Genomic DNA, 25,224 nt, shown 5'->3' with positions numbered 1-25,224 from the left:
TTCTCCTGCCTTCAAGATATCGCTCCTTGAAACTCAACATGCCCCAACAGAGCTCTTTATCTTCCCATCCAAACCCTGTCCTCCCCCTGACTTCCCCATCACTGTAGACAGCACCACCATCCTTTGTCTCACAAACCCATAACCTTGGTGTTATCCTTAACTTCTGATGTTAGAGAAGCAGTGTGGCTCAGTGGAAAGAGGCCTGGTTTGGGAGTCAGAGGTCATGGGTTCGAATCCCGGCTCTGCCACTTGTCAGCTGTGTGACCGTGGGCAAGTCACTTCACTTCTCTGGGCCTCAGTTACCTCATCTGTAAAATGGGGATGAAGACTGTGAGCCTCACGTGGGACAACCCGATGACCCTGTTTCTACCCCAGCGCTTAGAACAGCGCTCTGCACATAGTGAGTGCTTAACAAATACCAACATTATTATTATCCTCGACTCTTGTGTGCCATTCAGCCCACATATTCAATCTGTCACCAAATCCTGTCGGTCCCACCTTCACGACATCGCTAAAATCCACCCTTTCTTCTCCATCCCAACTGCTACCATGTTAACACAATCATTTATCCTATTCCGCCTCTGTGACTGCATCAGCCTCCTTGCTGACCTCCCAGCCTTCTGTCTCTTCCCACTCCACTCCCTACTTCACTCTACAAAACTGCTCAGGACATGTCACCCCTCTCCTCAGAAAACTCCAGGAATTGCCCATCCACCTCCATATCAAACAAAAACTCCTCATCTCTGGCTTTAAAGGAGTCAATCAGCTTGCCCCCTCCTACCTCACCCGGTTTTTCTCTTATAACCAGCCCTCACACTCTGCTTCTCTATGCCTCAATCTGGTCTGTCTCTCTGCCGACCCCTAGCCCATGTCCTGCCTCTGGTCTGGAACACCCTCCCTCTTCAGATCTGACAGACAATTACTCTTCTCCTCCCCACACCCCCTTCAAAGCATTACTGAAGGCACATCTCCAAGAGGCCTTCCAAGGCTAAGCCCCACTTTTCTTCATCTCCCACTCCCATCTCTGTTGCCCTGACTTGCTCCCTTTGCTCTTCCCCCCTCTCAGCCCCACAACACCTATCTACGTATCTGTAATTTTATTTATTTGTACTGATGTCTGCCTCCCCACCTCTAGACTGTAAGCTCATTGTGGGCTGGGAATGTATCTGTTTATTATTGTATTGTACTTTCCCAAGTGCTTAGTATAGTGCTTTATACACAATAAGTGCCCAATAAATACAACTGAAAGAATGACAACCACCTCTCTATAGTGTGCAAGCAATGGCCATCCTCAATATACTGTTCCTATCCAATTTTCCTGCTTCGTATCATGTTTCTCTCTAAACAAATGCTCCAAGAACTTTCATATTTCTAATTTCTGAACACCGGGCAGGTTCTCTAGTGTGTGTCCATGCACTTCTGTGGCTTGCCTTCTCCATTTAATGGTAAATTCTTCCAAGGAGAGGGGAGATATTGTAAACAGAAGGACATCAGTCCGGTAATATTGTAATAGGAGACCAGCAGGAAGCATAGAATGTAAAACAGGACAAGTGTATCTGGGCTCCTGAACCATTGTGAAAATAAAGAAAATAGGAGACACAGCGTGGGGCGGGGGGAGACGGGGAGGAGAAAGAAGAGGCATGGTATCTCAAAAGAATGGATAGTTGTTGTTTTTTCCCTTATATAAATCCCTTCCCGTTGACCAGTGATAAGTCTTTCTTATGTCCAGTGGGATTAACGGTTTGTTCCACCTTACGCTTCTTCTATGTGTTTTCTAAAGTGTCAGTTCTATGTGCGGTATTAATGGATGTTAACCAATCAGTGATATTTATTGAACGTTTACTGTGTGCACAGGACAGGGATTGTGTTTAACTATGTACTCTGTCAAGGGCTTGGGATCGTCGTCGTAGACAGTAAGTGCTCATAAATAACAATGAGCAGTGCTCATTCTGGGTATGTGTCTGTTAAACTGCTATAGTGTACTCTGCCAAATGCTTAGTTCAGTGATCGCAGGCAGTAACCCCTCAGTAAATATGACTGACGGACTGACTGGTTTAGGGGAATGCAGTACAATAAAGTTGGTAGACATGATCGCTGCTCTCTCAAGGATTGTATAATCTAGCTGTCCAAGCTGAAAGCGGCTCTGCCTCTTGTCCGCTCTGTGACCTTGGGGAAGTCACTTAACTTCTCTGTGTCTCAGCTCTATCACCTGAAAAATGGGGATTGAGTCTGTGTGCCTCATATGGGGCATGTACCGTATCCAACCTCCCTTCCTAGATTGTGACCTTGTTAGGGTTAGTGAATGTGTCTGTTGTTGCATGGAATTCATTCATTTATTTGTATTTATTAAGCACTTACTGTGTGCAGAGCACCGTACTAAGCACTTGGGAAAGAACAATACAACAGTGAACAGTGATGATCCCTGCCCACATCGAACTCACAGTCTCCCAAGTGCTTAGTACAGTGCTCTGCACTCAGTGCTCAATTAATATGATTCAACGAATGAATGATTAGCCTGTATCTACCCCAGTGCTTAGTAAAATAAAGGCTCATAGTAAACACTTAGCAAATAGCATTTTAAAAAAAGAGAGATGGGCCTAATGATATTAAGATTTTAACAGTGTATAGCAGGGGGATTTGATGAGGCCAGTGTAGATCTGTAGAACTGACAGTCCTTTCTTCCTTGTATTGTATTTGTTGCTCATTGAATCTGGAATAGTTTCCATTTCTTCCACCAGTGCCGTGACTATACTGAACTCTCTGCCCTCATTTCTGTTTGCCTGGCTCGCCGCTTTTTCGTTGCTGACTCCATCTGTCCACTTATCTGCCTTGTTGTTTGTGGCAACCCAGAAGTCATTGCTGAAGAAAATAGTTGATGATAACTGTTTATTACTGTTGTTATTCAGTTGTCTTAAGCTATGCTACTTCACCTGAAGTTTTTCTGCACTGTGATGATGATAGTAGTAGCGATAATCGTATTGGTTAAGCACTTAATATGTGCCAAATACTGTGCTAAGCACTGAGGTAGAAATAAGATGATCAGATCAGACACGTCCATGCCCCACATAAGGCTCAGTCAAAGATAGAGGGAGGAAAGGTAGCTCACCCCCATTTTACAGGCAGAGATATTGAGGCACAGGAAAATTAAGTGACTCATCCAAGATCACGTGGCAGGCAAGTGGTGGAGAGGGCATTCTGACTCCCAGTTATGTCCTCCTTTCATGCCTCTAAAACTTGTATCCTGTGTTACATATTACATATGTAACATAAATTACATATCTGTAATTTATTTATATTGATATCGGTCTCTCCTCTAGAGCTCATTGGTCAACCTCCCTCACCCTGAACGCCAGTGTCACTTATTCATCTTACATGCTTGTATGTCTGTGTCCTGGTTAGACCATCTGCTGTATGTTCTTGGGCAGGTCACTTCACTTCTCTGTGCCTCAGTTACAGCATCTGTGAAATGGGGATTTAAAGTGTAAACCCCACATGGGGCAAGAAAATCTGATAAAGTTCTATGTACTCCAGCGCTTAGAACAATGCTTGGCACGTAGTGAGCACTTAACAAATAGCATCATTGTCATCATTCCATGCATTATGGAGCCTAGTGGTGGAGAATTTTGGCTCTACACTTCCTGTCCACCCTGAACATCAAGAAGAAAAAGGGAAAAAATTGTGCTTTGGTATAATACTTAATCCCCATTTTCCAGATGAAGAAATTGAGGCACAGAGTCCAGTTTTCAACAGAAAACAATATATCCAGTCAACAGATAAAGTCTCTTGGCAAGATCCCATAGGGGAATTGGGGGATTAAAGGGTAAGGGACCCAAGGGTGTCATTTTAAGTGGTAAACTCCTTGGGGGAAGGGATTGTGTGGTTTACTTCTAATGTGCTCTTCCAAGAACTTAATACCTAGCTGTGCTCATGATAGATGTTCAATAAATATTACTGGCTGATTCAGGGTTTTTCATCATAGATGAAAAATTGAAAAGGGATATAAAGGGGAAGGTTAGAGAGTGTAGAGAAGAGGGCTTATATATCTATGTCTATCTATCTATCTATATATGTCAATCAAGGATTATATATGCCAACGATTGATCTTGGCGGTTGATAGTGTTGGCCGTCCACAACAGAAATCTGCCTATTGTTTAATTTCAGGGATTGATGATTGTTATTTCAATTGCCATCATGGTATCTGGATTTGTTTGTGCTTGGACATATGAACTCAGTGCAAGGGTCATTTTTCACTGTCTTCTCTTTTTTCTTTTTCTGAAATAATTAGCAAACGGAGCAAATCACCACCAACTGGTGTTTCCCATTCCGGCAACCTCTCTGAACTGAACCAAGCTCTGTCCTCTTTGGTGAGTACCGATGGTATTCTGTTTAACATGATGCCTCTGCCACTGTTGGCATTCCCCTCCCTTCCGTGAGTCAAAAGTAAGATTGTTAGGAGTCCCCGTAGCCTGTCTTTGTGTAGTGGGATGGCAGTCCAAATATCAGTTCCTGAAATGGGACTTCTGCTACTGTAATAGAGAAGACACGCTGCTGATCATCCTTAGCGATTAGAATAGGTTCATCCACAAATACCACTATCTCAGGAATGGGAATGTGTTATTTGGTGGTGAATTTTTTTTTCCCAAAATGCACCTCTTCCTTCTGTGTACACAAGTCTGGTGAGGGGGCTGGGGCATTTATTTTTCCTCTCAGTAGGCATATTAAGAATCGTGGGTGGCCTCCCTTGAAATATCTGGATTTAAGTAAAGCTGAGGAGGAAATGTTGCATGTTTTGAACCAAAAAAGAGAACATCTGTTCTCTCCTGAGGAGAAGAAAAATGTAGCAGGATAGAAGTGAAGAGAGGAATGAGGAAAAGCACATCTGTTCCACTCTCCCCTCAGCCTGCCCTGGATGGCATGGGGTGAGGGGGGAGGAGAGGAGGGAATGAGGAGTTAGACAGCTTTGTAATGTAGTCCACCACAGTCTAACAAGGAATGCTGGGAAGGACAACATGGAGCTATCCAATCATTGTTGAAAGAACTGTGGCTCTTCATTGGATTATTTGCTTCCAGAAATTGCATCTTGAGTGGATAGCTTCAATAAAAGCAAGAAAAAAAGGGAGTAGTCACTTCCAGTGGAGCTTGAACAATGATTTGTAAAAATCACCAACATTTCTACTGGGCCTTTTGGCACCAGGTGAAGTGGAGAGTTTCTAATTTCCCAGGGAATTTGTACTGTGCGGACGGATGATTTGGAATAATCTGCCCAAAGTGATTTTTTTCATTTGATATTTATGTCAAGGTATTTTTCCATCTAAATTTTCCAGCAGAAATTTCCATTTGAATCGCATCATCTATTCAATTTAGAATCCACTTTTCCCCTCAATGAGAAAGGGATTGTCAGGCAAAATCCCAGCGTTTTGTCTTAACTCTCCGATGAATTTGGCGCAAACTTTGAATCAAGTTCCAATTTTATTTTTTTTCATTGCTTGGATTTACATGTAAACGGTATTGAATGCAGGTTCCTTCAGGGCACACATCGAGTTGAAAAAGTCCAAAAATGAAGCCAGAATAGAATTAAATCTGGGTGTTTTATGCTTTTGAATTAAGTGCTTACTTTGCATCAAGCACTGTTCTAAACAGTGCTGTAGATACAAATTCATCAGGTCAGAGCATTCCTTGTCCTACGTGGGGCTCACAGTCTAAGTAGGAGGGAGAATAGGTCTTGAATCCTCATTTTTTTACAGATGAGGAAACTGAGGCACAGAGAAATGAAATGAGAAGCAGCGTGGCTCACTGGAAAGAGCACGGGCTTTGGAGTCAGAGGTCATGGGTTCGAACCCCGGCTCTACCACTTGTCAGCTGTGTGACTTTGGGCAAGTCACTTAACTTCTCGGTGCCTCAGTTACCTCATCTGTAAAATGGGGATTAAGACTGTGAGCCCCACGTGGGACAACCTGATTCCCCTGTGTCTACCCCAGCGCTTAGAACAGTGCTCGGCACATAGTAAGCGCTTAACAAATACCAACATTATTAAATGACTTGCCCAGAGTCACATAGCAAGCAACTGGCAGAGTAGGGATTCGAACTCATAGCCTCCAACTCCCAGGCCCATGCTCTTTCTCCTAGGCCATGCTTCTTTACTCTTAGGACTATGATGGCATTTACTAAGCACATAATATGTGTAAAGCACTGTGCTAAGCTCCTGGGTAGGAACAAATTGATCAGGTTGGATGCAATCCCTGTTCCACATGAGACTCACAGGCTAAGTAGGAAGGAGAACAGACATGGAATCCTCATTTTAAAGATAGGGAAACTGAGGTGAAGTGACTTGCTGAAAGCCATATAGGCAAATGGTAGGGCCAGGATTAGAATCAGGATTAGATTAGAATCAGAATTAGAATCCGGGTCCTCTGACTCGCAGGCCTGTTCACCCATATGACCACCATTTGCTTTTCTCCTCTCCCTCACAGAATTGTGGCCAATAATAGTGATAATTAATAATTATGATATATGTTCAGCGGTTAGTGTGTGCCGAGCACTGTTCTAAGGGCTGGGGTAGACAGAAGGTAATCAGATTGGACACAGTTCCTCTCCCACATGAGGCACCCAGTCTTAATCCCCATTTTACAGATGAGTTGACTGAGGCCCAGTGAAGTGATTTGCCCAAGGTCACATAGTAGACAAGTGGCAAAGCCAGGATTGGAACCCACGTCCTCTCATTCCCAAGCCCGTGCTCTGGCCACTAGGCCATGCTGCTTCCCAAATGTTTCAGGTAGGCACTGAACGGTTCCAGAGTAATCCCATTCACCAGCTATCTAAGAAAGAGCAACAAATGCTTTGATTTCAAACCACCTCAAGGGTAGCATATCCCCTGGAGAGAGCCAAAGACAGTTGTTAATTAAAAATCAGGCGGCGAGCAGGAGGTTTCTCTAGAAAGAGACTTTTTCTTTTTAGGGTAAGTTTCCATGGTTAGTTTGTGTTTTGGTTTAGTAGGGAAGAACTCCATGGTGGCGTGTTGTTTTAGTGGTTGGAGGATGACATACAGTGAAAACCCTTAGTTCAAAGTGTCTGGTTGTTTACTGGAATCCCACCACCCCAGAACTGGCATTCGAGTAGGAGATTACTCATCTGTGTTAACTCGTAGGATAAACACTTTGCTGTCAAGTGGTGGTACGTTCCCTGACAAAACCCTGTGTTCAAAAATAAACCCAATGTATGTCTGAATTAGGGGTTTATTTTTTAAAGATATATTTGGATAGAGGCAGCTCCCTTCAGCGACATCATTGGGCAAACCGGCCGAACCTCTTCTGCCATTATCAGCCATTGGTATGTCCTAAACAACCTAGAGGGGTCTCAGAGGTTCCTCTCGTGTCGGGGAAGAGGAGCAGTGTCCTGGACGACTACCAGAAGAGCCTCCAATTGTGCAGAGGTGGGCGTAAGGGCAGACATTTTCCAGAATGCCCCAAAGGCTGCTGGAAAATGTAGGCAATCGGCCCCTTTGTTTCCTAGGGCATGTTGTTTTCTCCTTTCTTTCCCTGTAATTTTCTTACCAGTGTTCAACTTGGCCTCTGGGCGAAGGGTTGGAAATCACAGAGCTCTCACCAGATAGCATTGTAACAGCAGTCTTAGGTGTAATTGTCAACTTCTTCCTCCAATCTGTAATTTTTTTTTAGTGTCCATCTTCCCTGCTGGATTTTAAGATGCTGATGAGCAGAGATGATCTCTGCATGTCTGCTAATACTGCTGTACTCCCTCAAGATATAAATACAGTGTTTACACAGTAGGAGCGCGGTTTTTTCATCTGTAAAGTGGGGATTCAGTACCTGTTCCCCCTCCTATTTAGATTGTGAGCAGAAGCTATGACTGACCTGATTTTCCTGTACCTATTCCAGTTCTTAGTACCATGTTTAACATGTGATAAGAACTTAAAGATACCATTCTTATTACATAGTAAGAACTTAACAGATAGCATCACACTTATTCAATACATACTCTCGATTGGCATTATTAAGTATGAAATATTTCCAACTTTTAAAAAAAGACTTATTGTTTACTGAGGTCACTGCTTCCCTTCAGAGATAACAAACAGTGATGTGTGCTTGATGTCATGAGACTTATGCTGAGAATGCAGCTTAACGTAATGATATCTTTTTATGATTTATATTAAGCGTGCACTAGGTGCCAGGTACTGTACTAAGCACTGGGGCAGATATACATAAATCAGGTGGGACATAGTCCCTGTCCCAAATGGGGCTCGCAGTCTTAATTCTCATTTTACAGATGAGGTAACTGAGGTTAAATGACTTGCCCAAGGTCACACAGCAGACAGATGGCAGAACCAGGATTAAAACTCATGTCCTTCTGGTTCCCAGGCCCACGATCTATGCACTAGACCACACTGCTTCTCTAAATGTTACACCCATCTTTTTGTGAAAATATGTCTGTGGATCCTCAACCTAGAACTAGAATACTAGAATATTTCTCCAGGGAATTCTCTGGCTTCCAAACCCATTCCAGACTATTTTTATCCCCTCTCTGGTCTCTCAAATTAGGCACTGAATCAAATCAGTTATACAGTTATTCAATCAACCATATTTATTAAGCACTTACCATATGCAGAGCACTGTACTAAGCACTTGGAAGAGTCCAATATAATGATTTAACAGACACATTCCCTGCCCACAGTGAGCTTACAGTCTAGAGGGGGAGACGGACATTAATATAAATAAATAGAACTACAGATATGTACATAAGTGCTGTGGGGCTGGGAGGTGGAATAGATGAAGGGAGCAAGTCAGGGTGATGCAGAAGGGAGTGGAAGAAGAGGAAAGAAAGCTTAGTCAAGGAAGGCCTCTGGGAGAAGATGTGTCATCTATAAAGGTTTGAAGTTAGAGTATAAATCTGTGAGATATGAAAAGGGAGGGTGTTACAGGCCAGCTGTGGAATTCCACAAAGAGAAATGAAAGAGATGGTGGCTGGGAGCTGAAAGTAAAATTACCAGAAACAAAGCAACCAGGGGCCATTCCATTTCCATTCCAGACATTCATTCATTCAATCGCATTAATTGGGTGCCTACTGTGTGCAAAGCACTGTACTAAGTTCTTGGGAGACTACAATACAACAAGAGAGAGACACAGTCCCTGCCCATAACATGCTCACAGGGATAGATCAGCTGAAAACTGGTGTCAAACCTGCCTAATACTCACTCCCCTGATTGTCTATTTCCTGGTGATGAGAAAGAGACCAAATAGAGTCAAGTGATTATAGATCCTTAGATCTGGGGTGAAATGTGTCAAACTCTGAATAACTCCACGCAATCCTTTTTCCCTCTTAAGATCCAAGATGGTTTTGAACTCTTCAAGAGGCACCTTGTACCCTGAAGCCAGGGTCAGAACCTCTACCCCTGCCAAATTTTCAAGACTGACTTTCATTACAACGAACCCATTGTGAGGCTTTGGGCCTTCTGGAGGCTTCTGCTTTAAAACTGCGAACAACAAGATTCCCTTTGATCACTGTCTGGAAGTAGAAGGGTGTGTTCAGGACTTGCAGAAGCGGCTGCCAATTGAGCCAGATTTAATAGCCCGAGCAGGCAGCCACAGGAGGCTCCTAAGCTAGAACTCTCGCTCAGGGACCGCAGGATGGTCCTTTTTTTGTTTTTTCTTAGCTGTGGGGAGGAGAAATGGCGAGGTCAGCCATCAAATGAGTGTCTGGAGGTGGGTGGCGATACCCTAATTGTTAAAGGTCACTGGCTACCAGACACCATTCACAAGATTTATTACTCCAAGGGCCCCCACTGTGATTATTCATATTTATCTGCGTCTGAAATGAAATTTCAAAGCCAGAAATGAGTTGGAGAAGGCCATTCCCTCTGTTCTTTCATACCTGTGGAAAAGAATAAGGTCCTTTGGCATTTAATATTCTGTCATTTGCTTCTGTTCTACACCATACCTTAAAAAAATCATCTTCTGATCTCTGGTAATCTCTTATTTTAGTAATGTCCATGGAAAGGTAAGGTTCAATTTGGATAATGAGGAATTCGCACTTCATAGGAAAGCATGGCTACCTTTAGAGAACTCAGTATAGTGCTTTGCACACAGTAAGCACTCAATAAGTACAATTGAATGAATGAAACATTATTCTGACATGCAAATGTCCAGTTGGGAAAAATTAACCTGAAAGTTATAAATTGTCACCTGCTAAATAAATCACATAAGAATTTCAGAGGAACTTTCAAGTGATATTAAAACCCCCAAGTGACCTGGATGTTTCATAGCTCAAGTAATGCAAAATATTTTAAACTGAGTTTTTTCATATTTCTCTAAATCTGTTATCTTAACGGGTTAGTGTTCCAACTTTGATTTTATTAACGTCTATAAAATCTGCGATATATATTTCAAGGTGTACTTTTGTCCCTGTTATTTACAAACTTTAGAAGCTTCATTTACTCACACAATTGAAGTGTAAAAACTAAGGAAACATAATCCATAAATTTTTGTATTGTCTCTGTTGTCTGAAATGAAATACTATAAACTGAATACAAGACAGAAAATGACGTCCCCAAAAAACATAATTTTCACTTCCTTTGAAAGTGAGGATGAAAAGCAAGTAGCTACTGGGTGATTTTTAAGGAAATACTAATACGACAATAGTAATGATAATATTGATTAAGCTTACTTTATGCCATACACTGTTTTAAATGTTGGGGTAGCTACAGGATAAGCGGATTTCTCACAGTCCCTGTCCCACATGGGGCTAACATCCTAGTAGGGAAGGGGAACAGGTATTTTAACCCCATTTTACTGATGCGGAAAGTAAACACAGAGAGATACAGTCATTCATTCATTCAATAGTATTTATTGAGCACTTACTATGTGCAGAGCACGGTGCTAAGTGCCTTAGAATGTACAATTCGGCAATGGATAGAGACAATCCCTGCCCAATAATGGGCTCACAGTCATGATTTGTTCTAGGTCACACAGCAGGCAACTGGTAGAGCTGGGATTAGAACCCAGGTCTGCTCTCATCACTTAAAATGGACCATATTAAAAATAAACAAATAAAGAAATAACCCTCCTAAATGATGGCATAGATCATGGTTCATATTAAAGTGCATTTCAGAAAAGATTATAAATTAATCTGACTTTAACAATTGTTTCTTTTTATTAAAGTATTAACAAATTAAATAGTTTTTGATTCTGGAACTGTTCCAACATAACTGTATTTTTAATATACATCCAGAATGTGTATTTTTAATTATGTGTTTTGCTTGTCAATCAGTCCATCATGGTATTTATTGAGTGCTTATTATGCATTTGCCCTCAAGGACCATACATACCATCCAGCAGATTGAGACTATTTCTAAGGAGTAGGGGAAGGTTTGCCTGACAAAGCTAACCTTTCTGGATTCAGGATTCTACACTGATAAAAACTGATATTTCTGTGGGCACTTTTGGGAACTCGATCAATCAATCATTTACTGAGCTCTTACTATGTGCAGAGCACTGTACTATGTGCTTGGGAGAGTGCAGTGCAACAATTTAAGAGTCACAGTCTCTGCCCACAGCTAGCTTATGGTCTACAGGGGGATGTAAAATGCCAGTTTTTCATCTGTTAACCAGTAGCATTTATTAAATGCCTACTGCGTGGAAATACCCAAACAGTATAAGTAGTAATAATAGATATTGAGCAAAGTAGCAATAGTATTTATTGAGCACTTACTGGGTACATTGAACTGTATTAAGCCCTTTAGAGGGACAGAAGCAGCGTGGCTTAGTGGAAAGAGCCCGGGCTTCGGAGTCAAAGGTCATGGGTTTGAATCCCGGCTCTGCTACTTGTCAGCTGTGTGACTGTGGGCAAGTCACTTAACTTCTCGGTGCCTCAGTTACCTCATCTGTAAAATGAGGATTAACTGTGAGCCTCATGTGGGACAACCTTATTACCCTGTATCTACCCCAGCGCTTAGAACAGTGCTCTGCACATAGTAAGCGCTTAACAAATACCAACATTATTATTATTATTATTACAGAACAGAAAAGTGATACATTCCCTACTCATAAAGGATCTACACTGTAACGGGGAGAAGGGCACTTAAATGAATTACAGATAGGAAGAAGTGAGAGGGTACAGAAGATATGTACGCAAGTGCTCTGTGGTACTGAGACTCCATTTTTAGGAGGACTGTTGTGTCTTTAGCAAGGGAGGACACTTGGGCATTCAGGTGAACATCATGTAACTAGTTATGAGATGACTTGTGGGTCGTGACTTAAACCCTTTAGGTCTCAGATTGGAATCACAGTTTCCCTTCATTCCTAGCTGGCCTACACTGTCCTTCTATTTGAATTCTAAGCTAGGTATTCCAGGTTGGTGGCCATGGTGAAATCTGATGTTTTTTCTGATGGTTTATGTTAAAAGAAGAATGTACATTCAGGCATCTATCAGATAATAATAATAATAATAATAATGTTGGTATTTGTTAAGCGCTTACTATGTGCCGAGCACTGTTCTAAGCGCTGGGGTAGACATAGGGAAATCAGGTTGTCCCACGTGGGGCTCACAGTCTTAATCCCCATTTTACAGATGAGGGAACTGAGGCACAGAGAAGTTAAGTGACTCGCCCACAGTCACACAGCCGACAAGTGGCAGAGCTGGGATTCGAACTCATGAGCCCTGACTCCAAAGCCCGTGCTCTTTCCACTGAGCCACGCTGCTTCTCTAGCCATCAGATGAATGGCTAGTTTGTGTTTCATCAAACTTGGATTTGTTTTAACTGATCATAATCAAAACACAGGATGGCACCCACGTCTCAATGGGCAAAATAATGAAAGGCCTCATTTTTGTCCTTGAAAAGCATCTTTAGTGATAGCCATTTCAACTTTTAACTACTGGGGACACTTGAAATATTTTCAGGCTTGCTGGAAGGGTCTGCATAGACCCAGTAAAGGGGACAGATAATGAAATATACAATACTTGAGAAAAAAAAGAAAGGTGTTTCATTTTCCTGAAGGACATCTAGGTCGGCTGTGACATGGGTCATATTTACAAGATTTCTACTTAATTTCACCTGTGACTATACCCTGAGGTTTCCCTTTCCTTATCAGGGATGTTGAAGTGAATGTTCTTTTTCATTCTCCTTTTCACATTGTCTCAGGGAAGAATGAACTCTCAATCTTGCTCGTCCAAATACCAACACATTCCATCGAGATGAACATCCTCTGCCTGAGGATGGGGTTATTGAGTCATTTCACACTGATTTATTAGCTAGCGGCTTGAGTTAGTGCTTTATCAACATAGAGGAAAATGGAGACACTGCAGGAGAGATTAGTAGATCCCAAACTTACTTACATTTTCCCAGCCTGATTCTGTTATCTCTAGTGATTTTTTTTTGTGGTCATTAAAAAAGAAGTATCTAGTGCATTCTGCATGAATAACTGTAAGATTGCTGTTGAAGGATGACAGAATAGTGAAGGATTGACTTCTTCTAGTGAATCTATCAACTCCGTTGTATTGTACTCTCCCTAGCGGTTAGTACAGTACTCCGCACTCAGTATGTGCTCAATAAATATCATTGATAGATTGAATCTTTAGGACACAGATGCAGAATTATTCAATGTCAAGCATCCTAGGTCTTATTTCCATTCCCTACCTCTATTTGGCTGAAAGGGCTGAGATTTTCATACTGAGCCTTGCCCAATTCTCCAACTGCCTTGGCTTTCTTGTTGACACTTTGAAAGGAGAATAAATCATTCTAGGCCAATATAAATCTCTCTCTCTCTCTCCCCACCCCACCATATATATGTGTGTGTGAGTGTGTGTTTGTGTGTGTAGAGAGATAAATGGATACAACCACTGCATCAAGCTATCTATATGTATATACAGATATATGTATATATGTGTGTGTCTGTGTGTATATATGCATGTATATATACACATACACATATATATGTGGGTTTGTGTGTGAGTGTGCACATATATACACACACACACATACATGCATATATATATGTGTATATACACACACACACATATACATGCATATATATGTACCAACGCACTCATACACATATATATTTATATGGGTAGGTTTAAAATCAAGTGCTAAAAGTGTACAGAATAATAATAATAATGTTGGTATTTGTTAAGCGCTTACTATGTGCCGAGCACTGTTCTAAGCGCTGGGGTAGATACAGGGTAATCAGGTTGTCCCACGTGAGGCTCACAGTTAATCCCCATTTTACAGATGAGGTAACTGAGGCACAGACAAGTTAAGTGACTTGCCCACAGTCACACGGCTGACAAGTGGCAGAGTGCATAGGTGATGCAGAAGGGAGAGGGAATAGGGGAAATGAGGGCTTAGTAGGCGAAGACCTCTTGGAAGAGATGCGACTCTAATGCAACTTTGAAGGAGGGGAGAGTGCTTTTCTGTCAGGGGTGAAGATGGGGTAGTTACAGACCAGAGGGAGGATGTGGACAAAGAATCAGAGGTGGGATAATTATCTTTCTTAGGCAGCTGCAAGATACTAAAAGATTCCTCCAGGATTGAGGAGTGAATACTGCTCCCTATTTACCTAGTCCATTGCAGGGAATATATTGAGGCAATAATATATTGAAATATTCAGTATTTCAATCAATCAATTTTTATGGGATCTGTTTAGTGTTTACTATGTGTCAGACACTGTTCTAAGTAATGCGGCCGGTACAAATTTATTAGGTCAGACCACAGTCCCTGTCCCTTGTAGGGCTCACAGTCTAAATAGGAGGGAGAACAGGTAGTTAATCCCCATTTTACAGGTGAGGGAACTGAGGCACAGCAAGTGATTTAACTTTCTGTGCCTCAGCTCCCTCACCTGTAAAATGGGGATTAACTACCTGTTCTCCCGCCTATTCAGACTGTCACACAGCAGTCAACCTAGATCCTCTGACTCCCAGACTCAAGTTCTTTTCACTAGGCTATAATGCAATGGTGCATTATATGGTGCAAAGTAATCAATCAATCAGTGATATTTATTGAGCTCTTCCTGTGTGCAGAGCACTGTACTGCGTGCTTGGTAGTTTAGTACTGGTCATAGATTTGATCCTTGCCCTCAAGAAACTTACAGTCTAGTTCGGGAGATGGGGCACGAAAATATATTGCAAGTAGAATGACACAACAGAATACAAAGATAAGTATTTACATGTTTCAAGGATCCAGGATTGTGAGTTTGCGAGAGCTTAGGTGACACAGAAGTGAAAATACTGACGTGGCAGCAGCAGAAAACATAAGGTGGGGAAAAGGAGAAATTAATGAAGGCCTCCAGGAGGAGATGTGATTTCAGAAGGGCTTTGAACATTCCCACCCCAATGAAGCTGAACCAATTACTAATCATTTACTCTGATGATGAGCTGAACACTACTGAACACAACTGGTGAATACTGGGTAGTTTAAATTGGTTAAAAAAAGGAAGCAGTCTATATTGAATTATCCACTTGATTTTGATGCATTCCTTTGAAAATGCATTTTCTTCTTTAAGTGGAAAATTACTGTGGTTTGAAGATGAGATTTTGCAAATGATGGTGAAGAGGAGTCCATTATCCAATACTAAGCAGTCCTTTAAGGTGGATTAAACAACAGGATGCTTTCATTCATTTGGACTGAAACAATCAGACAGTATGGATGTTGAGACAGCTCAGTCTGAAGGGGATGTTTTCTTTTTTTCAGAGCGGGGAGAGAGTTTCAGTCCCATAACCTTATTTACATGTTCTTGATGTTTGCAGTCAGGCTGCTTTTGTAAGTTTGTTGTGGTCAGGGAATGTATCAGTCCCACATGGGGCTCACAGCCTTAAATTCCATTTTACAGATGAAGTAACTGAAGCACGGAGAAGTTAAGTGACTCACCTAAGGTCACACAGCAGACAAGTAGCAGAGCACTTAAATACAAGTAGTAAGCACTTAAATACCACAATTATTATCATTATGATAGCATAATGGAAAGGTCTTGCTGGAAGAAACTGACAGTATTCCCCCATACAAGTCACAACCTGGTTGTGTTTCATTGACATTTGTTGCTTTTAAGCTTCTCTCTTGATATCCTTGTTCGTGTGATTCTTCTTTAAAGCCAAAGGGAATTACAGATGTATTGGGAAGTTGATTCCCTTTGTAAAATCCACTATGTATTCCCATCTCCAGCTCTTACCCTGATCTCTCTGGATAATCTTCCCTGGCCTTAGAGAAGGCTATTAATTCACCCCCCAGGCTGACCATGTTGCTGAACAGCAGGATACTTTTGTAATAAGACCTTACAAATGGAAAGTCTTTGCCTGCCCTTTCCTCTGTGAGAGCCCTTTAAGACCTGTTTTTTCTTTTCTTTTTTTTTTTTCCTAACATGGCAGAAATAGGCCCTTCAGACCCAGTGAATTAAGGTCAGTATATCTAGACAGACTTTCACAGCCTTACGGAAATCCTGTGCATATAATTCCTTGACAAATCCATTCCTCTTCCGTAAGCGCTTTGGGCCAATAAATGATGGGTTATTCTCCTTTCCATTTGCTGTAAACATCTCTGTCAGAGTTAGATTTGCATTCTATGTATTGTTAGATTTGCATTTTATGTATTTAGCTATCAGCCGTATTTGAGCACTTACTCTTTGCAGAGCCCTGAACTAAGCACTTGGGAGAGTAGAATACAAACGAGTTGATAGAGTTGATAGATGCGTTTCCTGCCGGCTCTTAAAGATGATTACGTGGATGGTCCGGTGTCTAATTTTGCAAACATCCAAATGTGTTTTGGTACATACATACATATTCTTTGACTAATGCCGGCCCATTTGGTAAATCCCTGCTGGGTGAGGGAAAGGCTTATAATTGAAAATAGCATGGTCTTAAAGGTTCTGTCCCAGGGACTGCTGACAAATGGAGGCCTTAATATGGCTATGTCATTAAAGCCCTGAAGCCACAAGGGTACTTAATCACTCAATTAGAGCCTAATTATCTCCCCCCCCCCCCCTCAAAAGGCTTCCTTTAGTCAAGAAGGGTTTGCAACCATTCACAATGCCAGCATAGTTTGGGAGGAAGCTTTCAGCACCAAGTAGGCTATATCAGAGCCTGAGATGATCAAAGGTAGGAAAACAGCTGATCCCAGACTGGCTCATGTCCCCTGCAGTTTCCTCTGTCAAAGGCAGATGTAGCCCCCGTTTATTGATTACCACTCAGTTTCCAGCCTGATATAAAAAGTCTGGCCTTAGGGAATTGTGTTGCGGACTTAACTTCTTTCTTTGAAGAGCAGCACCTCAGATACTGGCAATCTACTCTCCTTCTTCTCAGAAGTGGCCTGGAAAAGGAAGTCTGAGCTTGAAGATGGCTTTCTCTAATGCACAGTGGCATTACAAGAAAACATAATAAGTCTCTTGTGTGGCTGACGGAGCCCTGCTCAGACCATCAGAGAGATGGTGTGGAAAATGACCTTGATGATGCCATTGAATTGGTGTCAAAATGCCCTCGACTCCAAAACAGACTTTTGGATAAAGCTGTTTAACTCAGTCGAGGGATTTGAATTTGAGGTGGTGGGAATGGTGGAAATTGACTTCAGGAGGCTGGTTCTGAAAAGAATCGGGAAACCCGTCTCTTGACAAAGGCTTGACAGAAGTCGGGTAAGTCAGTACCGGAGGCTTTTGACTGAATGTCATGGTGGGGATAGAAGGGGAGAGATCTGCAGTGGACAGTGGTCACTGCTGTTGACGTTCACCCCATTTCTGTTTCCTCTAGATTGTAAGCTTCCTGTTGGCAGGGAACTTGTCTACCAACTCTGTTGTATAGCACTGTCAGAAAGGTTTAGCAAATTTGGTGTCCTGCTCGATGTAAACTCTCGATAAATACAGTCGATTATTAATTCATTCAATCGTATTTATTGAGTGCTTACTGTGCTCAGAGCACCGTACTAAGCTCTTGGGAGAGTACAGTATAACAAATGCATTCCCTGTCCACAACGAGGTTACAGTCTAGAGGGGAGACAGACATTAAAATAAATTATGGATATTTACATAAACGTTGTGGGGCTGGAGGTGATGAATAAAGTGAGAATTGTTATTAGGTTTAGGGCAACCTCAAATTCTACTCATTAGGCAGCACATTAATGGGAATCCCCGAGAAATCACGGTGGCTCGCTTTACCACTAAAGCACTGTAAATCTGAGCAAGATTACCTTAGAAAATTGAGAATTACTTTTCCAAGTGAGAAATGCAGCGAGAATTCTAAGAAATCAGAGTAGAATTACTGAAGTTGGCTTTTGTTCATTTTCAATTTCAGCGAGTCCAGTAAAGAAAAATCTTGCCTATTGACATTTAGTCTTAAAAACAACTTGTTCTGAAAAGCACGTAGAATTTATTTTCCGGTTTCTGAATTTCTTCCATTGAAGGAGCCAGATATCGAAGTGCATTTATGGAATGATATAGTTGACATAATTCCACCTTACAGTCTCAGTTGCTGGAGATGGGTTGGGCTAAGCAGTCGTTCTCTTTGCCTCCCCTCGGGCTAGTCCAATTTCTTGGGGCAATGCCCCATTGGACTATCATTCAGTCACTATTTATGAAGGACTTACTCTGTGCAGAGCGCTGTACTAAGCGCTGGAGCAGCAGTATAGCCTAGCAGAGAGCACAAGGCTAGGTCAGGGGACCTGGGTTCAAATCTAATGCTGACCTCCTCACTGTATCTCTGTCTCATCTACCTCGCCACCAACTTCTTGTCCACATCCTGCCTCTGGCCTGGAATGCCCTCTTTCCTCATATCAGATAGATAATTGCTCTCCCCCACTTCAAAATCATATTAAAGGCACATCTCCTCCAAGAAGCCTTCCCTGACTTAAACCCTCCTCTCCTCTTCTTCCATTCCCTTCTCTGCTGCTCTTTCTTCTTCATTCATCTTCCCTCCCCTCCCCACAGGACATCTGTTTATATCTGTAATTTATTTTTTGATTTATATTAATGTCTGTCTCCCCCTCTAGACTGTGTGTGAGCTTGCTGTGGTCAGGAATCTGTTGTAATATTATATTCTCCCAAGTGCTTAGTAGAGTGCTTTGCACACGGTAAGGACTCAATAAATATGATTGCATGAAATCCCAGGCCTGCCAAATGTTTGCTGTGTGACCTTGGGCAAGTCACTTCACTTCTCTGTGCCTCAGTTTCCTCATCGGTAAAATGGGGATTCACTACGTGTTCGTCCTCCTATTAGGACTGTGAGCCCGTGTGGGACCAGGACTGTGTTTGAGCTGGTTAACTGTATCTATCCCGGCACTTAGAACAATACTTGACATATAGGAAGGGCTTAACGAATATCAAAATAATGATATAATAGAGTTAGTAGACCTTAGCCCTTTACCTTAGGAGCTCCTCCTTCCTCACGATCTTGATAATTTTTTCAGCTGTTCATTTCATATACAAAATGGCACTCAGGTTCCCCGGGTTAAGGGTCTTTCCTTATTGGATTAACTCTTAATGCAAATGGTTTCATCTGGAGACAAATCCTTTTTGCAGACATTCAGTCTGAGACACAGATTGATGCCGTTTGAGGGCAACTTGGAAAGAAGTTTCCTGTCCTTGTAGGACAGTTAATGGTATCATTTATCAGCTGTGTGTGCATGCAGAATGCCCTGGGGCAAACTGAGGGTTGAGAAGAGATCGCTACTCATTTGCAGTTGACCATCCACCAGTGACTTAAGTGGGCCTGGATTTTTAAAATTCTGTTTTGGCACCTGAGATTAGCTCTAATTGATACAGGGGAAAGCTTAAAAAGGCTTCAGAGAAGCAGTGTGGTTCAGTGGAAAGAGCACAGGCCTGGGAGTAGGGAGTCCTGACTCTGCAACTTGTCTGCTCCGTGACGTTGAACAGATCACTTCTCCGTTCCTGTTGCCTAATCTGTCAAATGGGAATTAGGACTGTGAGCCCCATGTGGGTCATGGACTGTGTCCAGCATAATTATCTTGAATCTAACCCCAGCACTTTGTACAATGCTTGGCAGATAGTAAGCACTTAACAAATACAATTTTAAAAAAGTGCTTAACAAATAACCTTTAAAAAATAGCCCTGCAGGTAAAAGACAAGATTCTTAGGAACTGCAAAAAAGAAAGAAAAATGCATTATTTCATTGTTTTTGATTGTCACCCTTCCTCAAAGCTTCCTGGTAAGTTCTTCTACCACTGAGAATATTACTCTGATGAGAAGTCTAATACTCCTCCTCCACTATATAACTGACCAATTCTGTGATGATAGTACTGATCTTGAAGTGCTTACATGTTCCAAGCACTGTACTAAGTGCTTGGGAAAATGCAAGATAATCAGGTTGGACACATTCCCTTCTTGCACCTGAGGCTCACAGTCTAAGTAGGAGGGATTAGATTTAATAAACTATAATAATTGTGGTTTTAAAGCTCACTATGTGCCAGATACTGAAATAAGGACCAGGGTAGAATCAGGCTAATTCATTCAATCGTATTTATTGAGCACGTACTGTGTGCAGAGCACTGTCATTAGGTTGGGCTCAGTCCGTGGTCCACATAGGGCTCATGATATTAATCCTGGTTACCGTTTACTTGTTCCCGCTGCCTGTTTTCTTGTTTTGGTGCGTGTATACCTATAATTCTATTTATGTGTATCGATGGCTGTTTGCTCGTACTGACGTCTCTCTCCCTCCTTCTAGACTAAGCCCTGTGTGGGCAGGGATTGGCTCTCTTTTGCTGAATTCTACTTTCCAAGCCCTTAGTACAGTGATCTGCACACAGTAAGTGCTCCCTAAATATGGTTGAATAAATGCATATTAATCCCCACTTCACAGTTGAGGAAATTGAGGCCCAGAGAAGTGAAGTGCCTTGCCCAAGATCACACGGCAGAAAAGTGGTGGTCAGAATTAGACCCCACGTCATCGGACTCCCACCCCTGAGACTTATACATTAGGCCATGCTGATTTCCACTTGGAGAACTTCCAACCTGTCATTTTTTCCTAGTTCACACTTCTCTCCCAAATTCCTCCTGGATGGGAAGGTAGCAGAGGGTCTCTGCCTAAAGTGACAGTATTTGTGGAGAGCCTGAAACAGAAAGGAGTAGGCCTTCCAAGATTGAATAGAGACACAAACCTGTTTGTGAGCAGGAGAAAGAAGAGACAAGGAGGAAGATGATGTGTAGGAGAAAGATATAAAGCAGGATAAGAAAGAGGAGGAGCAAGAGAAGAGGAGGAAATCATATGAGAAGGGCAGAAACATAGCAAGATGGAATACAATTTTTTTTCTGACTAACATTATCTGTGAAGCACTTTCTGTGTGTCACTGTTGTGTTGGAGTAGATAGATATTAATTAGGTTGGACACAATCCCTGTCTCACATGGGGCTAAGTTTAAGTAGGGGGTAAAATGGAGGCATAGGGAATTTAAGTGGCTTGCCCAAGGTCACACAACAGGCAGGTGGCACAGTTGGGATTAAAACCCTGAACCTCTGACTCCCAAGCCTGTGCTCTTTCCACTAGGCCTTTGCTGCTTCGGAGTCCAACCTACTTGTCTTCACCCCAGCACTTAGTACAGTGTCTGACACATAGGAAATGCTTAACAAATACCATTTTTTTCTTTGTTTTCTCAATCTCTGGATTTTTGAACAGGGAGTTGTCCCACATCAGTTTACCTGGGAGTCATCCATTTTATTTTATTACATTTGTTTTTCCCATTCAGTGACTCAGTATCCATTTTCTAAATTTCTGAATGATACTGGAGTTTTGAAATGCCGGAACCCTGCCCTTTCAATTATCCTGTTTGAGTTATCCATTTAATTTTACTACATTTGTTTTTCCCATTCAGTGACTCGGTTTCCATTTTCTAAATTTCCGAATGATACTGGAGTTTTGAAATGCCTGAACCCTGCCCTTTCAACTATCCTGTTTGATTTCCTCCGTTCCCTTCCTCCGCCATCACCGCATTTGAAGATGGAAGCATAAGTACAAAGTTGGGTGGCTCATGAAACACGGCGCTAAATGCAGGCCATTTGAGGTTGGTAAAATCTGAGAGAGTTCCCAGGTCATCAGGTGTGCAGTGAACTGGGCTGACATAACTGAAGCCGGTTTAACTGCAAATCTAGACTGCTCTCAGACATGGAAGACAATCTACTCGTAGCTAATTCTGGTCCCACACAACATAGTGGTTTCTTGGACAGCTCAGGGAGGATTCATTTGACAGTTTAACATCCCTTGCATTGATGAAGCCCCCTCTGATTCAGTCTCATAACGCTTTCAGCCTAACTGTGATGGTGAAATTGAGTGGAATCTGTGAAAGTGTTGTAACTTTTGCCTTCTTCCAGTGCCAGAACATAAGAACCTGAACTCATCCTCTTAAGTATTGGTTGTAAGAATAATGAAATTCTCTCTGGTCTGATGAGTTTGTGAAATCTGCTAAGGGATTTTGAAGCAAGTTGAGTTTTGCTTCTTGCTTTGCAACAGCCAAGGATGTGCTGTCACATTATTTTTCAAGGCTCAACGACAGACTAAGGTGACTGTTTGTGCAGTTTTCTGTGAAAGATGCATTCTGTGATTAGTGTTATGTCAGTGACTCCTGAGACTTTCCTGAGAAATGAGTGAATGTTTAGAGATGACAATGTTTGAGTCAAGATGGGGCAGAGAGGGGAAAGTGTAAGGGGAAAGGGGATAATAAGGAGACCTTGTCTCCAGAAGTGGTATCTGAAAGAGAGAGTGAGGACAGCAGGAGAAACAGAGGACAGACTGTGGGACAGGGACTGTGTCTGACGTGATGATCTTGTATCCACCTGAGTGCTTAGTACAGTGCTTGGCACCTAGTAAGCACTGAAACGCTTTATTATTAAGAAATAAGGAAAGAAGAGGAAGGATGTGGGAAAAAGAAAACAGGGATGGGGAAGCAGGGAGGAGAAAGGGAGAGGAGAAAGGAAAAAGAATGACCCATCGGTTGTCTTTTTTGAGCACTTATCGTGTGCGGAGCACTGTGCTAAGAGCTTGGGAGAGTACAGGGTAGCAGATCTGGTAGAAACGTTCCCTCCCCACAGTGATCTTACACTCTAGAGGATGATGAGTATGAATGATGAGTGACAGCTGGGGAGGAGGAAGAAATGGAAGGAGATGGTGGATGGGAAGGAGGAGGAGGAGAAATCTACCCACTTGTGCATCCCCTGCCCCCCCACCATTTTGCCGACACTCGAACCATCTCCGTGGCTCCTGGAGTGTGACTGCAACTAATGCCATCCAATTTGTAGCCCCCTGCTAAATCTGGGCCATGCCTCGACTGGGACTGTGGGGCAGTTGCTTGCCACTGGATTGGGATGCAGCAGACCAGGTTTGGACAGGTCAGTTCAACTGGGTTTACAGCCAGAAACTCCACCTCTGCCACTTTTTTTCTTTCTTAATGGTATTTGTTAGGCACTTACTATGTGCCAGCCACTATACTTAGCGCTGGGGTAGATACAAGATAATCAGGTTGGACACAATCCGTGTCTAACCTTAATCTCCGCTTTACAGATGAGGGAATTGAGGCAAAGAGAAGTTGTGACTGCTGTGTGACCTTGGACAAGTCACTTGGCGTCTCTGTTCCTCAGTTTCCTCTTCTCTAAAATGGCGATCACTATTTTCCCTCCTACTTAGATTGTGAGGGATTGTGTCCGATTAATTTATACCTACCCCAGTGTTTTGAAAAGTATTTGACCTGTAGTAAGAGCTTAATAAATACCTTTTTTTTTTTTTCAAAAAAGGGGACTTGATTTTCCAACTTCTCATACAGAGAAATTGTGACACATCCAAGATCACACAGCAGACAAGTGGCAGAACCAGGATCAGAACGCAGATCCTTCTGACTTCCAGGCCCATGAGCTATCCACTAGGCTACACTGTTTCTCTCTTTCCTTGATTTTTCAAAAACAAAATGTACCTCAGGAACACAAGCCTCATGTTAAAGTATTTGTATTTAAGTGCTTACCACGTACCAGGCACTGTCCTAAGCACTGGTGTAGATACAGGCTCATCGGGTTGAACAGAGGCCCTGTGTTATTTAGTATCAATTAATAACTAAATTCATTAAGCTCACAGTATTAATCCCCAATTTACAGATGATATGACTGTGGTAGAGTTAATTCATTCATTTAATAGTTTTGATTGGGCACTTACTGTGTGCAGAGGACTGTACTAAGGACTTGGAAGAGTACCCTATAACAATAGACACATTCTCTGCCCACTACAAACTTACAGTCGAGGGGACTAGTTAAATGACTTGCCCAAGCAGACGTATGGCGGAGCCGGGCTTAGAACCCAGGTCCTCTGACTCCTGGGCCCGTGCTCTTCCCACTAGGCCCCACTGCTTCCTGATTTCCAATGAAAGCGTTGTCTTGCCCTTGAAATACCTGGGTGAGGCAGACCGAAGTGTCTAGTCTAACCTAAATAATTCGGATGTGTTAGTGAGATTCCACCCACAGGGATAATGAATCCCATGTTAGAAAGCATCAGAAATGCAAAGAAAAAAGAGCACTGATGTAATTTTTTTCACTGTTTTTTTAAGGTTCTTATTTTCTCATAAAGTGATTCCTAAGAACCATATCCTAAATTCTAGCCTCCTGTTAAGGGGTAATAGCTGCCTTAAGTACAGTGCCATAAACAAGGATTAGAATGATAAGAACAGCAAGGAGAAAGTTCCCCTGTGAGAGGTCCGGGGATTTTTCTATTGTTATCATCCTTTTAGAACTAGATGTTCTTGGCAAATCCAGACCGGAGCCACCATTGTCAAGCATTGCTTCTATCTGTTGCCAATTTGGTGGCCTCAGTCTGCAACAGACAGTCACCCACATGACAAAACCCCTTTTTGTTCCCTGGAAATCTTAAGACCCGCTTGAAAAGACCTTGGCTGTGAAGCACACAGATACTGAATCAACCCCAGGAGGATTAAAGATTGAATCACCCCTTTTCAAAAAGAACCTGGGGTGCCGTGGAAATTGGGAACTTTCTGGCTTTTTTCTCCAGAGTACCTCCTCCAGAGTATCCTCGCTTTGTCAGCGTTATTAATTTTGATAAAATAGCTTTGATATTATGTCATATTTACATCTGACCAATGCATTTACTGAGTAACGACCTTGTACTCAAATAGACTGCTTAGTTTTCTCTCCAAAGCCTCTTCTTCCTCTCTTAACTGGACACTCCCAACAAGGGGATAAATTATTCATCTACCACTGGGCTCTGTTCAATTCTGAACTGAATTCTTTCCTTTGGATTG

The sequence above is a fragment of the Ornithorhynchus anatinus genome, chromosome 15 (genome assembly GCF_004115215.2).
Source record: "Ornithorhynchus anatinus isolate Pmale09 chromosome 15, mOrnAna1.pri.v4, whole genome shotgun sequence".
In the NCBI taxonomy this organism is placed as follows: Eukaryota; Metazoa; Chordata; class Mammalia; order Monotremata; family Ornithorhynchidae; genus Ornithorhynchus; species Ornithorhynchus anatinus.
Note: the sequence above shows the minus strand (reverse complement) of the source record.